Source organism: Balaenoptera musculus, chromosome 2 (assembly GCF_009873245.2).
Source record: "Balaenoptera musculus isolate JJ_BM4_2016_0621 chromosome 2, mBalMus1.pri.v3, whole genome shotgun sequence".
Lineage (NCBI taxonomy): Eukaryota > Metazoa > Chordata > Mammalia > Artiodactyla > Balaenopteridae > Balaenoptera > Balaenoptera musculus.
In genome coordinates, this window is record NC_045786.1 from 50,386,181 (window position 1) to 50,401,922 (window position 15,742).

Below are 15,742 nucleotides of genomic sequence, written 5' to 3' on the forward strand. Positions count from 1 at the left end.
AAAATGTGTGCTGTGTGATGTCCCTTCACCAAGGACCACTGACACCCCAGGGAGATGACAAAGGGCCTGGATAGGTTGGATTTCTGGTGGCAACAGTGAAGGATGCAGGACTTCTAGCTCCTGGTTGGAGTGGAGCTGAAACAGAGTCAAACACACGTGATCATACCTTTCCACAAGATTGGTGTGAGGGTCAGTAAAGTCAGTACTTAGTACCTAGGACATTTACCACCTGGACCAGGATGAGGTGAGATGGGGGGACTTAAAAAATTAGGTCCTAGAGGAACAGGAACTGAACATTAGTTCATTCTGTATAGTGTCTAACCAGTCAGGGAAAACTCACGGCATAGATGCTGTCACTTTTTCAGGCTGTGCCCATGGCAGACATTGCTAATGGGTTCCAGCACTTTCTCATCCAGGCCAGACTCACACTTAGAACCTTCTCAACATTGCACCCCAGGTAACCACTACCAATGGAACGTTGATTTAGGACATTAAGTCAATCCACCTTCCTTGGTCTGACCCAGAGGCCACAGACAGGCAGGCAGCTGATGAGCTGCATGGGGACTGGAGATACAATGGGTTGTTTTTTTATTCCCTCACATAAGATTTGAATTAGCGATGACATTTTTAATTGGGAAACTTCACATCAATATCCAGATTTCTGGCTTCTCTTGAAAAATTAGAGTGTCTGGCAATGTTGCACTGCTGAGGAGCAGCTCTTCCCCCACACACCGTGAAGGCTGTGTGCTGTGCAGTTTGCAGGTCCTCTGTGTCCCCTGTTGGCCTTTTGGATTGCCCGCATCCCTGCCTCTCAGCCTAACCAGCTGAGCATTGGCAAGAGAGTGGCTCTGAAGGCGGCCCAAGTTCGAGTCCCACCTCTGCCCCTTAGGCATCGAGTGACTTTGGACAAGTCCCTTATCTTTACTGGGCCTTGGCTTTCTCATTTGTGAAATGGGGGATAACAATAGTACTTACCTCATCAGGTGGCTGTGAAGATCAAATGAATTAGAACAGTGCGTAGCACACAGGAATCACTAAAACAAGCTTAGCTATCATTGTTAAGCCTTTGAAGTTTCTGTAAACACTGGAGAGCCTGTCTACAAGTCCTGAGGAAATGAGGCGCAGAAGGGCCAGACAGTGTCCCCCCCATGCAGGAGGACTCGGGGTCCTTGCTGGGGGCAGGTCTCTACCACCCACCCCAGGGCTTGGAAGCAGCTTTCTGTATCTACAGCACTCAGAACACTTGCAGTGTAGAGTATGTATTTGAGCTCAGGAAAAGGAAAGAAAACGCTTGTTATTTGACCTCACTGTTTTAAGGGTAGGCCTGGAAGGTGCTCCTATCTGGGAGGAGTTACAAGATGAAGCTAATTAGTGTAGAAACGTTGGCTGGAATGTACACTCAGAGCCAGGGAAAGGGGTCTCCGGCTTCTCTAATGACATAGTTTAATGGGGTGGAGATTCAAAAATACAAACACACAAAAGCAAAAATAAACATGCAAACAAAACCCAGCAGCACCAAGGCAAGCCTGAGAGGCAAACGTCAGCCACCTCTTACTTTTCAGTCTGGGGGGTGCTCTTCATGCTGATGCTCAGTCTTCCCACCCCCCCGAAATACCCTTCTGTCCCACACCCCTCAGCCTGCGAACATCCCGCTGCAGCTCCGGGAAACCCAGAGCATCCACGCTGGCCTCTGAGACCACAGGGGAGACTTGGTGAGGACGTGCCTGGGGTGGGGGCCTGGGTAGCACGTGGTGGGGTGAGTAGCAGCCGGGGGCACACAGGGATTATTCAGGGAAAGGGGTGTTTCAGGGAAAGGAGCAAATCTCCCCTCCCTGGGGAGGCTGAGCCCAGACTACTTTTGAACTGCATACCTTGTTTCCTCTCTCCTTGAGAGAAAAAAAAGGCCATTGGTTCTGCTCGAAATTCAGCCAAATGGGTTCCTGAATGCCTGTTGGGCCTCTTATTTCTCCGGCTTTGCCAGCCTCTGCTTTGGGTGTTTACAGGTGAGAGAGGGTAGATTTAGATACACCTGTGCTGGAGGGGAGGGGAGGGGAGGGGAGGGAGAGAGACACTCCATGTGGAAGGACACAGGGGATGGGGGACCCCAGAATAACCAAGGAGCTCACACCTGGTGGAGGTGAGAGAAATGGAGAGAGAATAGATGTGAATCCTACAGACTCTCCAAACCTCCAGTCCCTGGAAGTGCCCAGCCACCTTCTCCCATGTGTTCTGTGGGCCAGTGCCCCCAGCCTGGCCCTGCACGCAGCCCACGTCCCCAAACCCTGGCCACAGGAATGAACTGCTCTGAGGTTGCCTGGGCTCCTATGGACTCCACCTTCCTCCTCTTTGCTCCTTCTATATGTAATTCATGGCAGGAGGGACATGCCATGTCAAAATATTTTTTCTGGAGCAGGTTAGCTAGCTGGGGGGAGTGGGCGGCGGGGAGAGGGGGCGGGCGTTTGCAAGCGGGCTCAGCAGTCTGGGAGGCGAGCGGCTTGCCAGGGTGCCAGGCAGCACTGTCGGCAGTGCATGCAGCCTGTGCTCCTGGCACACTGCCCAAGGGAAAAATCTGAACTTTCTATGCGGAGCTCCTGTGCCTGCGTGTGGCCCCACCCAGCTCCGAGGCAGATAGCAGGGAAGCCAAGGCACGGACTCTAGCTTTGAACCCCTCAGGGAGAGGAAGCAATCTCCTGGGCCAGGGTATTTGTAGTGGGTATAAAACTTACAACTCAGATGTGCAGGAAAGTAACTTTCCTTATTTTCTACAGTAGAACTCAATTTATTGAAGAGTTTCATTTCTACTCAGCGGTGATGAGGGATGAACCTCATCCCTTCAGGAGAGCATGGTCACAGGAGTTTACAGTTTAGTCCAGTGAACTCAGGCTCTTTGGAGAGATGCTCAGTCTTTCCCGGTGGCACATGGAGTGTGGGGACGCCCGTGTACAATCTTGTCTGGGCCCTCTGGTTCGCACCGTGGCCTCCTTTGGCTGGCGGGAAGCCGGGCAAGTGCCCTCCCTTCTGGGATTCCTGCTGGGGGTCCCTATCGTTCCTCACTCCAGGAACAGGGAAGGGAGCAGAGGCCACACACTTAAGCCTCAGCTCTCTTACTCTCCCTCTCTCTCCAGACTCTTCCTCCAGCCCAAGAAAGTGGGATGGGCTGCATTCCTGTGCGGCAGGAAAATTGCCCATATGTTACATCTTGCTCCTTTCCTATTTTACAGCTTAAAAACAAAACTCTCCATTACTATGATGCTCCTAGAGTAGTCAAATTCACAGAGGCAGTAGAAGGGTGGGTGCCAGAGGCTGGGGGGAGAGGGGAGTGAGGAGTTGCTTAATTGCTTCAAAGTTTCAGTTTGGGAAGATGATAAAGTTCCGGAGATGGATGGTGGTGATGGTTGCACAACATTGTGCATGTACTTAATGTTACTGAACTGAAAAATGGTTAGGATGGTAAAAATGAGTAAGATGGTGTATATTTTACCACAATAAAAGCTCCATGTTTAGTCTGTCTGGATTTGGTTCTTAATATATAACAAGATGCTTTGGGAATTTAGAAGAGTTTTTTTCTCTCAAGTACCTGGCTCTTATCATTGAAAGACTCAGTCTGGAATGGGCTTCAAGAACCCATCCAGGATGTCAAAAAAGGGACATCGTCTCTTTCTCTTGTTTATCCAACTATGAATTATCTTAATCCTCCCCTTGCTGCACCAGGAGACCACTGATAAGGAAGTGTGAAAAAATTTAAAACTCATTAATTAGTTCTACATGATATCTCCTATTATCATTAACCATGTGATAGATGTACTGGGTTGGTCAAGAGATTTAAATTTAGTCTTGTCTCTAAGACTGGCTGAGGCATAAGATGGTCTCCCTGTTGTTCGCTGATGGGATCCCTTAGCTTTAAGAATGCAGAGAGAGGCACAGGGTCTGGTAGCCAAAGTGGCAGCTAATCTCCTTATTTAGGTATTTAGAGCACCTCGCCCTTCTTTCATTCAGCACTGGAAAGATGCCATCCCATAGTCTGCTGACTTCTACAGTGTATTAGCTTCCTTTTTCTGCTGTGACAAATTACTGAAATTTAGTGGCTTAAAAGAGCACAAATTTATTATCTTGCAGTTCCAAAGGTCAGAAGTCTGAAATGGGTCTCACGGGGCTAAAATTAAGGTGTCGGCAGGGCTGCATTCCTTCTGGAGTCTCCAGGGCAGAATCTGTTTTTTTGCCTTTTCCAGGCTCTAAAGGCTGCCCGCATTCCTTAGCCCGTGGCTCCTTTCCAGCAATCACGTTGCTGTGACCTCTGCTTCCATCATCACATCTCCTTCTCTGACTTCCTGCATCCATCTTATAAGGACACTGGTGATTACATTGTGCTCACCTGGGTAATCCAGGATACTCATCTCAAAATGCTTAACTTAATCACATCTGCAACGTCCCTTTAGCCAAGTAAGGTAACTATTCCCAGATTCCAGGGATTAAGGCATGGATGTCTTTGGGGGGCCATTATTCTGCCTGCCATGCATAGTTTCTGTTGAAAAGCCAGCCGTACAACTTATAGTTACTCCCTTGCAGGTAATGACCCTTCTGCTAATAATTGCTTTTAAGATTTTATCTTTGTTTTTGGCTTTCAACAGTTTGACTATGATGTGGCTAGGAGTGATTTCCTTTGTATTTATCCTGCTTGGGATTTGCTGAGTTTTTTTCTTTTTAAAGAGTGGGTTGATTTTTTTTAATTGGTTTTAGAAAATTCTCAGACATTATCTCTTCAAATATTGCTTCTGCCCATTCTCTCTTCTCTCCCTCCAGGCCTCTAATGGCGGCATGTTAGATGCCCTTGGTGTCTTCAACCAAGAGCTGCTATTGGCCCTGCAGGGGCACCACTGTGTCCGGTGGGATTGCTTCTCTGAAAACTCCCGCTCTACCACCTCAGGACTGTAGGCCATGCGGTCATGGGGACTGAGAGGGTCTTACCTTACAAGCTGACTTCTTGGGAGCCCGTCCACAGGTCAGTGGCCTGAGCCATTACTCCATGCAGGCGCTTTGCCCACTGGCCTCCTTTAGCCATGCCCAGGGAGGCTAGCTTCCTCTCAGGAGTGGGGCCTTGCTGCTGCTGTCAGCAGATGGGACCAGGCCGGGGGGACGCCCCCTCACCAAGGACCCAGGAACCTTAGGTGAACAATAGGAAAGTAAGAAGTTCTAAGGAGATGGACTGGACTCCAGGACGGCCTCCACCCCCAGCAGGGGAGAGCCTGGCGCAGGGCTCAGCAGGTGGACCGAGGATGCTATTTGTTCCCCAGATGGGGCCCAGCAGGAAGGATGGCAAGACTTGGCCTCCAGCCCCAGGCAGGCCCAGCCTCACAAAGACCCCCAATGGAGCTCGGCAGTGGGGACAGGGACTGCATGGGGACAAGGCCTGGCTTGGTGGACTTCCCTTTTTGCCAGCTGGGGTGGGGCGCAAGCCTCGGGTTTGACTGGTGCTGGGTTGGTAAACATTTGGAGAACATGAGCATCGGAAATTTCTACAGTAAAGTAGGCAGGGGCTCTGAACCATTGAGATTTGGACACTGATGTTGGAGACCTTTGTCCCTTGGGGCTGGTGACCTGTGTGCACTGATTCTGTGGAAAGGGCCACTGCCCTGGGACCTGGTACACAAAGGAACCTCCACGCAGACCCACAGGCTGACGAGAGAGAAGAGCTGCCATTGTGCTTTCGGCAGGAGGGGGCAGAGGGGACTCAGACCACTTTTAACAAAGTGACAGAGCCCACGGCCACCTCCTGTGCAGAGAGGGCCAGGGCCACGTGAGGGTGGCTGCTGCCAGACTGGAGAAACAAGGAGACCAGTCTGATCCTTCAAAACAAGGAGACATCCACATTTGTAACTGAGATAAGAGGAGAACTGCATTATTTATGAAATAGCTCAGCCCAGGGTTAACAAGGAAGAAGGAGGCCCTAAGAGGGGAAAGTGGTTTCCAAAGCATCCGTATTTCACTGAAAAAAACACACACAAACTATGATTTAGGGTGTGCTGAGGTTTAGAACCGGAGATGACTCTAGTGCAGTTAGACCATGGGCGAGGGGATGAGGGTGTGGGCAGGGCGGGCAGAGGGACAGAGAGTGGGCGAGGGGCCAAGGGTTGATCCTGCAGGCTCCCTGTGGGAGGGGGGCACATGCAGGGGACACTCCCTGGGCATAAAGGAGAGTGTGTGTGCATGGATGTGTGTGTGTGCCTGGTGTGTGTGAATACACTTTGAATGGATCAAGGGACAGAGGGAAGGTGCACCCCCAAAGATGCAGAGCCTTCTGGGACTTGCATGTTAATTCTGTTTGCCTGGCTAATCTGCTGTAAGAACTTGGGCCAAGACTCTGAGAAAATGGTATTTTTCATCTATTTTTTTTAAATTAAGGTATAATAAATTAAGGTATAAAGTGTTCAGTTTGATGAGGTTTGGTCATTGTATATGCCCATGTGACAACCACCATACCCATCACCCAGAAAGTGCCCTCATGCCCCTGATCACTTTTTGACTTCTATCCATGTAGATCAGTTTGCCTGTCCTAGAAATTCATATAAATGGAGTTGTACAGTATATGCTCTTTTGGGTCTGGCTTCTTTCACTCAGCATAATGTTTTTGAAATTCACCCATGTTGTGGGTTTAACATGGGTGAATTTAAGTGGTCCTTTTTATTGTGAGTAATATTCCATTAAATGGATATACCATATTTTGTTTATCTGTTTGGTTGATTCTTATGAATATGACTACTATAAGTATTCATGTTCAAGTCTCTGTGCAGCCATATGTTTTCATTTCTTTTGGGTTGGCACCTAGGAGTGGAATTGCTGGGTCATATGTGGATGCATGTTTCCCACTGTGAGAGGCTGCAGAACAGGTGTCCATGCACTGGATGGAGTTCTAGTTGGCTCACATACTTCCCAGCATCCACTGTATTTTATTTTATTCAGTCTCGTGGATGTGAAATGGTATCTCATTGTAGTTTTCATTTGCATTTTCTAATAATGACTGATGATGTTGAGCACTTTTTCTTGTGCTTATTGGCCATTCATGTATCTTGTTCATGAGATGCCTGTTGAACTCCTTTGCGCATTTAGAAATTGGGCTGTTCATCTTTTTGTTGTTGTTGATTTACAGGCATTCTTGATATATTCTAGACCCTCCAAGGTTTTTCAAAGTAAAACAGCAGCCACTAGTCATGTGACCTCTGTTCCTTAGGCTGAATAATGCCACCCCTCCCTCCCACTTCATATCATATCCTTTGGGTGGTATACTGGGTTTAAAATGCATCCACTGTGTTCCCATGGTGGAAATGCTAAATTCTATTTAATCAAACTCAGCTGCCTTTCAAGGCTCTACTCTACTGAAAGTAGAAAACAAAACAAATGAACAAACAAAAGCAATCTTACTGTTTCAAAGTAAACTCCCATTTAAAGACTTAATCTCTTTCTTATAATTACTCAGGCAATTCAAGATTTAACTAAGTTAAAGTCCCTTTCATATTTCTATCCTCTCAAAAGTCTTCCTGTCCCCACAAAGGATGGTCAAGAAGTTGTTTCCGTTCCTCATGGCAGCAGGGTAAGCCCTCCTGGTCCACTCCCTGTCCTCCAGGTTCAAGTCAGACTGTATGAGAGGCACGTGGGGTCAGCCATGGTCCCTGGAGGTCAGCTCCATCCCTGGACCCATGCTACTACTGACCACGACCATGCCTTGGCCTCGGCTATAGGGTCTTGTCTCCTAACAGGCAACTGTATTCCTCTCCCTCCACCCTCTTAGCACTGCTGTTCCCACTCCCAACCTACACAGAACATGTAGGATCTCACGCAAGACACTCACCGGCTCCAGGGAACCTGGCCTACGGCATCTCAGACTCCCTCTCCACCTAAACGTGCCACACCAGCATATCCCTTCTACTGAAGCCACCCATGTGGGTGTAGGTCACCCTGCACGGTGCTCTCAGCCTGGAATTCTAAACCAAAAGTGGAGCACAAGCTTGTGGATTCTTCCTCAGGCCATCTGCTGTCTCCTGCCCTGACTACAGTGTCTTCATCTAATTTTGTTGACTAAAAATGTCTCTAAATGTCTGACCCCCACATCCCAGACCAAGAAGAGCTGTTCCCTTTCCTGTGGGGTTGGGAACAGCTCTTAGGTTATGCTGCCCATTCTTCCCTATTCTAGTAAAACCTCCATGTTCATCCTCCAAGATTGTTATATTTAAAAGATATCTATTTGAGTTTAGGAAAACCTTTCTTCTCTCAATGGCCTGATCTTGCCATTGAAAACTTAACTTTCGAGCCTATTGTTTTGGAGCTTGTTTGGACACGCGAAGTTGAACATCCTCTCTTCATGCCAGTTTCTCCTCTTTCCTGCATCCCAGCTACCACTCATGAAAGTGTTGGAAACCATGGCTAAAGAAGGAAAAATCACAAAGAAGGAGTGGGAAAAGAAAGCACATTAGTATTGTTCAAGGTATTAATCTTAACACACATTTAAGTGGCAACTAGGAAAGACTTATCGCTTCCTTTAAAAAAGTCATGTATTCCCGCACTCAGCTCCAGCTTTAGTTCCCACTTGGCCCTCCTACGCTGGACAGGCCACTAGACATTCCAAGGCTTTTGGCTCTCAAATCCCCTTCTTGGCTCCTGTTCATGGTAGCTCTGCACCCAACATTGCTCCACTTCATGCAAGGATTTTCTCTAGTATCCAGCTCCATGGGACCCGTCCTTCCTGGGCAACAAAGGGATGGGATATAGACCCCAAGGGAAGGCACTCCTGAAATCCTCATTTCTTGATAATGCAAGTGAGCCTAAATAAATTTAGACAGGGCACATTGTGACAGCCAGCCTACTACACTGCTCTTGTGTAGTACCCTCCCACAGTGCATCAGTGTTGCTCGGTGTGACTGATAGAATAAGACACAGTGAGAGTATGTCATTTCTGAATCTAGGTTTTAAAACATGGTGGCTTCTGCCCATCTCACTTGGGTCACTCACTCTGGGGGAAGCCAGCTGCCATGTTTTGAGTACACGCAGGCAGTGCTATGGAAAATTTTACATGGCAAGACACATGAGTGAGCCATCTTGGAAGCAAGCCCAGAATCACAGCAGCAGTCTAGTGTGGTAGACAGGGCTTCTCCATCCAGACCCAGCAGCTCATAGAAGAGGAGGTAGAGGCTACAATAGGTTGGATGATCCATCAACATCACACATCTGGTCAGTGCCCAAGCCACGCCTTGACTCACAGCCCCATTTTAGAGAAATGGATTGGTCTTCAGCTCACAGTGTTTCTCAGACTTCACCATTAACACTCCCTGTGCCCTAGATTCTCCATGCCGTGGAGCCTGGTCATCAGGAGACCCCAGGACATCCTGTGGTGGGAGGCAGGGACTAGGGTGGGGGTGCTGGGCACTCCAGGTTGAGGAGACAATGTGGCTAAAGGCACAGTGGTGAGAAAATGTGCAGCATTTTTGGAGACGATCAAGTTGCCCGCTGCAGTGGAAGGCTGGTGCCTCATGAGAGGGTTCCTTGAATATGGTACAAAGTGAGGCTTCCTGGAGCAAGCTGAGCCTACCTAGGGCCTGCACCAAGACCCTGGCCTCGAGTTCACAACAGGCAGGGTGTCTGTCCTTGAAAGTGGAGGGTACCAAGCAGCAGACACCCCGGGAGGATGCGTATCATCAGCCCCAGCATTGTGGGGTCCAAGGAAGATGCCATGAAAGCAAGAGGCAGAGTGAGGGCAAACTGTCCACTCATACTTGATCAGAGGAGATGTTTCTAGAACAATATGAAACTGGAGGGCACAGAGGATGGGCCCTGCAATGGCAACTGGGGCTCTGGGGCTAGCCCCAGTGACCCAAGAATGCTGATCTTTTGGAAGAACTTCCTCAGCGGGCTCTCAACAACCTCTGGGTCTGAGCTTCCAAAAAACAGAGGCTGAAGCAGCAAAGGCAGATGGAAATGCATTTGGTTTTGTTTCACCTCGTTTTCATTCACTGCAGCATTTTTTCTTCCCAGGAAAGCAGAGAATTTCCCAGAAGAAGGGTCCTGGACCTTCTAGATGACCTACCTGTAGGTATTAGTTTTCAAGGCCAATTTGCAGTCATGTGTTTCTTGCCAACAGGTTCAGAGATGTGACCTCATCAAGCTCAGAAAGCCTGGAATTCTTCAAGAGAAAGACAGAGCTGAGTTGGAGGAAGGATGGCTCTCTATCTCCGATCTCCACCCTCTTCCAGAACCTACCACGTACAAAGCTAGGATAACCCCAGGAGGTGAGAAGGTATATATTTTGCAGACTCATGCAAAATTTTTCTATTATCTAACTTAACTTGGTTCCCAACTACCTGTTTACATTCAGTCACTACCAGATTTTTCTTAGTGCCTTTTGGGTAAAAATGGAATAAATTAGGGATTTTTGTTTCCCATTCCTCTTTCCCTCCCTTCTCTCCGGGTGTTAAGTGGGAGGAGGCTGCATTATGGGTGGGAGGCACTGTGTGGCTGTGACCAAGATGTCCAGTGCTAATTGGCCCCACGACATTGGCACCTGTTCTTCTACACCTGTATCTGTGCCCCCTCCACTCTCCAGCTGCCAGATCCAAGTAGATCCCTCTGTGTCCTCTTTATCCCACCACCAAGACTCCTCAGCTTGCTTTCAGGCACCACACCCCTCCCTGGCACAGAAACATTGGTTGTCCCACCCTGAGGCTCTGGGAGACAACCTGTGGCCCATCTGCCCGGGTCCCTCCATGCTCTGGTTGCTCCTGCTCTGGTGTCATGGTGCACATGGGCTTCTCCAAGAGGCTTGTTTCCCTTCTGTCTCTTCCCCTCCCCTTCAATTTATTTGTTGAAGAAATCAAAGCCTTGACTTTTTTGAAGAGTATTGTCACTGTTAAAAAAAAAATCCATCAGAAATTCAAATGATTTTTTTCGTCTCTTTCTTCGTGTAGAGGCTGCAGGCCAACAAGGAAAATAGGATAAAGAAAGGAAATCTCAGGTGGGGGGAAACAGATGCTCTTCACAACAAAGTTCTTAGTAGCAATCAACAGAAACCAATTCTGGCTAAATTACAAGAAAGGTCTTGTAATTTTATGTCTCTTAAAACCATATAGGACGACTAACAGAATTGCGTGGAAGCCCAGAGGGCAGGTTCAAAGCTGATCTTTGAAGAACAACAAGTCAAAGCACACTGTAGAACTGGGCTGATGGGGAAGCCCCACCACTGGCCCTGAGCACTGCTGGGAGCCATGCTGGGCTGCCACCGCCACTGCAGCCACCACCAACTCTTTCCTCCTGGGTCACTTCACTGGTGCATTTGCCTGGCAATGAGACGAGGCCCCACTTTGAGCCCCAGTTGCAAGGCAGGCTAGGAAGAGAAGTATCTGACCATCCCAGTACCTAGGAGTGGAGGTGGTTTTTCAGCTCACAGACTCATACAGTTGACAATTCTCCAAATAAAAGATGCCAGGAAACCAAAACAAATGAGCAGGTTCTCTTTTCACATGAGAAACACACGAGAGGTGGGTCTCAGATGCTCTACCCAAGGATTGGAGCTGACTGGCAGGTGGGAGGCTGAGAGGACCAAGACATTCGGTCTCGGGAGGGTCAAGGATTCAAGGGGCTGGAAGGGGTGGTACAAGAGATGAGAACTACAATGAAAGACACTCTCCCATTGAGGAGCACATCCTCTGAGGACCAAGTATGGGCTGGAAGATATGACTAAACTTAAGGAAAGGACTGTTATGCCCAGGAGTGCTTGGCTGGCCAAGAGCAAAGTTATTTCATAAAGGGCTGCATAGCCCCTCCCTCTCATTACTAGGGAGGCATGCAACACTGAGATGAAACCAGATTCTGCTGGAATTAGGTCAGGGCAAGGGGGAGACGTGAAAACCTCAACTTTTGGATGTGAATGTGAGAAACCACCCTCCCTCCGCCTATGGCAAGACGGAGAGGGGGCAAGGGCTCCAGGTGGGGTCACAAGGCAGCTCCCCATTGGTCCACACGATGACATTATTCCTGCGGCCTCTTGTCGACAAAGGATCATGTTTCCACTTAAATGTCACCTCTCCCAGGGAAGCAGTCATGACTGTTTTGCAGCCTCTTGGGAAGGTCAGAGTATAAGCCATCAGATGACAAAGGAGAACAAATGTTTCAGGGTGCTGCTCTGGCTGTTCCTTCCCTGTGGAAGCACATGGTCTGCCACTGGAAGTGGCCCCTGCAATCCCCGTGTGCTGGGATTGCCTTTCTTGCTGATGCCACCAGCTGCCTTTGGTTAGAAGCAAGACAGCCTCATCAATTCCGGTTGCCGTTAGGAGCTTTTAAAAGAGATGTCGGTGGCACTTAACACACAGCTGGGGCCAAAGTAAGGGCTGGGTAAGTGCCCGGGCTATTCAGCTGGAAATTACATCCTGCTCAGGAGCATAAATGTCACGTTCCCCAGGCCCCAACACAGGCAAACTGCCTCACTGTGCTGGTTTCCCAGGACTGCAAATGTTCTGACCAATGGCCCTGTGCTTGCCTTCAGACACAACCTGTCTCCGTGAGGAAGGCCAAGGTGACAGGAAACACGGAGTGCTATCATTGACCTAATCTTGCAAGACCTATCCAAGTCAAAATGCATCACTCCAGAAACCCTACAAAGGACATGATCTGTGAATCCTATCAAAGGTCATCTCAATAATTCAAACCGTACAACCAAGAAAAAATGCTAATCTAATGTGGTTGAAACCACCCACAGGCAGGTGCTTATTGCTGGTGAAAATTAAGACTTGCACATCTCTGGAGCCTTAATTCCAGAGATATTGGATACACAGGGCTTGTCCTTTCGTGGGCAAATAACCCTGTGTCGTCTTCTACTGAATACAATCGCCTAATGGCAAATTGAGTTAGTGAGATCTTAAATGCAACCGAAAGAGATTTACAGACAAATGGAGATGTTTCATTTGATTGCATAAGTAAATCAAAGCCAGAAATGCAGCAATCTGAGAAAAGACTCCCAGGCATGAGGAAGGAAGACTGAGTGTGGCCATTTCTTCAAAAGATAAAGGAACCCCACCCAGCTTGTCCTTGGCATCCTCAGCCTCCCCTTTCTAAGACTTTCACATCTTGGGGTTCCCTTGGGTACCACCAATCCCACCACCCTAGAGCACAAGGGCCCAAAATTTGTTCTCAGAATCATTCACATGCAAGTGTGAGTGACTGATATCAACCAAACTGGGAACCAGAATCAAATGTGAAACTCAAAGGAGAAAACCTCCAGAGAAACTTCAGAAATCCTCACTGGGAGATCTGGGGACCTGCATGGGGAAGGGGCTCTTCATACTCACTGTTTCCATGAAGGGACAGAATGACTGTACTCACTGGGTCTGAGTGGAAACTCCAGCTCTGCACCTTCCTTCGTATTTGGCCTTGGGGTAACCACTTGGAGCAGTTGTGAACTTCCTTATTGCATCAACAGAAAGGGGAGACCCACAGACCTCTCAGGCTGGGGATGAAGTGCAGTCCTGTTTGTGGGGGGTTTGGCACATCAGGGTGTTCATAGGACTAAAGAACTGTGACCTGGACACTGGCTCTTCCAGGCCGTGGCCAGAGCAGACCAAGTTCTAGTGGAAAAATTTGCCTCCGTCAAGGGCTGTCCAGAGGTTGGTGCTTTGAGCGGAAAACCAATATCTGGCGAGCAACCCACACGCAGTCTCCGGGAGCTGCAGGTGTCTCTTGCCCCTGTGTGTCCTGAGCATTAACTCTCTTAACCAAGTATTTACTCATTGGCCTCCTGGAGCTTGTGCCCGGAGGCCTGGCCTTGGAATGAGTCAGATTGTATGACACCAAGCTCTTTTGTTCAGAAGTGATACAGGACACGGAGTTCCCATGGAATTAGCTCAAAATTAATTTAGCCACAATGGCTTATTATTAGATTTAATTATAAATTAAATTATTCGCCAAGGACTTTTTACTTTGTAAACAAGTACCTTGGAGTCAAAAGGGAATTTTTTTTTCTATTCTCTAGTCTCTCCACAGGTTTTCACAAAATTGTGGCCAAGGAGAAAAAGTGATTTGGATATAGCTTTGGATGAGAAGCCACTGCTTCCAGCCACCCTTCCAGGTACTCCTGCTTTTGGGAGGAGGGCGCTTTTCCCACACAGCCTGCTGGGCACAGACAGACAGGTGTTCTCTGCTGCAGTTAATACATCATCCAAAAATCACCCCGACTTCCTTCCAGAATCCCCAGTGCTTCTGCAGAAACATCGATTGCTGAAATTAAAAAGTCCATAGAACAAGTTCTAGTCAGTCTGGGCTATAGTCTTCTCCAGAACTCCTATTACCAGTATTTCTTAGAACATGATGCTCTGCTATACCATTGTTGGAACATGAAATTATTGTAGGAATATACTTCTTATTTTAACAGTTACGTGTTCATTTTAAGGTGTATTGAAACAAAAATCACTCCTCAAAGCTGTGATTTCATGGTAATATCCAGATCTTGAAATTAAAAGGTAGGTCAGTTTGAAGAAAAGTATTAGCTAAATAATAAAATAGATGACATGTAACAAAAAATGACTAAAGTTTGCTAAATAATGTGTCGGAACCTAGCTCCTCAGAACGTGATTATCAGACAGCATCATCGTGGGCACCGCCTGGAAGCTTGTTAGATCTGCAGAATCTCAGGCCCCACCCCAGACTTACTGAATCAGAATTAGTGTTTTAACCAAGTCCCTAGGGGGTTAGCGTGCACTTCAGACTTTGAGAAGCACAGCCTGAGAAAACCGTGGGGGAGTGTTCCCGGGGGGTTCCTGAGATTGAATGAATCAAATACATCTAGTCGAGTGCCCATCACTCTGGCAAAATTGGGTGAAATTTTGCCCAGCAGAGAAAATTATTCTGAGTATTTGCAGCCCCTCTTTCACTCTCACAGCAAGATGTTCTGTGTTTCCGTTGTGTGCAGGGCCCAGGGCCTCCCCATTGAGCTCCTTTGCCTGCATAGAATCAGGGGCTCTGCTGGCCCTAGAGACTGACCAAGCCCAGGGTGGTCTCATCTGCAGGTGAGCAAAGGGGCTCCTGGCAGAAGACAGCCTGGGATGGGCCAGGGCGTGGCCTAAAGCGAATGCCTCAGAGACCTAAGGGGAGGCTGCCAGCTGCAGGGGCCAGAAGATAACAGTGTTAATTTAGCTTGGCCAGCATCCAGAAAGCTGAGCAAAACTAGGTCTCCAAGCTAAGGGCATAAATAAATAAATAACATAAAAATAAGTTGGCAGATGTTTATGCTTCCCTTTGTAACACTGGCTGCATGCATTCAGCACATCCTATGTGCCAGGCGCTGTGCCAGAAACTCCGTCCCTCACTAAAACCTCCGCAGCTCAGCATTGTCACATCACTGGGACCACAGGCAGTGAAGTCCACGTGGCTGGAGAGACGTCTTGCCTGTGGTTGCCCAGCCCTTCCCTCAACTGTTTTCTGTTGAGACTAGCCCCGGGCAAGAAGTGGGAACAGGCTGGTTGTTTTCAGGGCTGCAGCCTGACCAGTTCTCTCTAGTGGATTCATGATTGAAGAAACTCTCAGGAACCTAATAAGGTTTCAGAACAGAAAGGAGTGTCTTTATCACGCTCAGCTTTGCCAACACATCTCATCCATCCTCTCCGCACTTTGACTCAGACACGACGGACTGTTAGCCATGAGGCAAACGCGGAGGCATCTTAAAAGAGAGTCTAAGGCAAGTTGCCAAGATGCTAGTCTTGTGGCGGGTGCC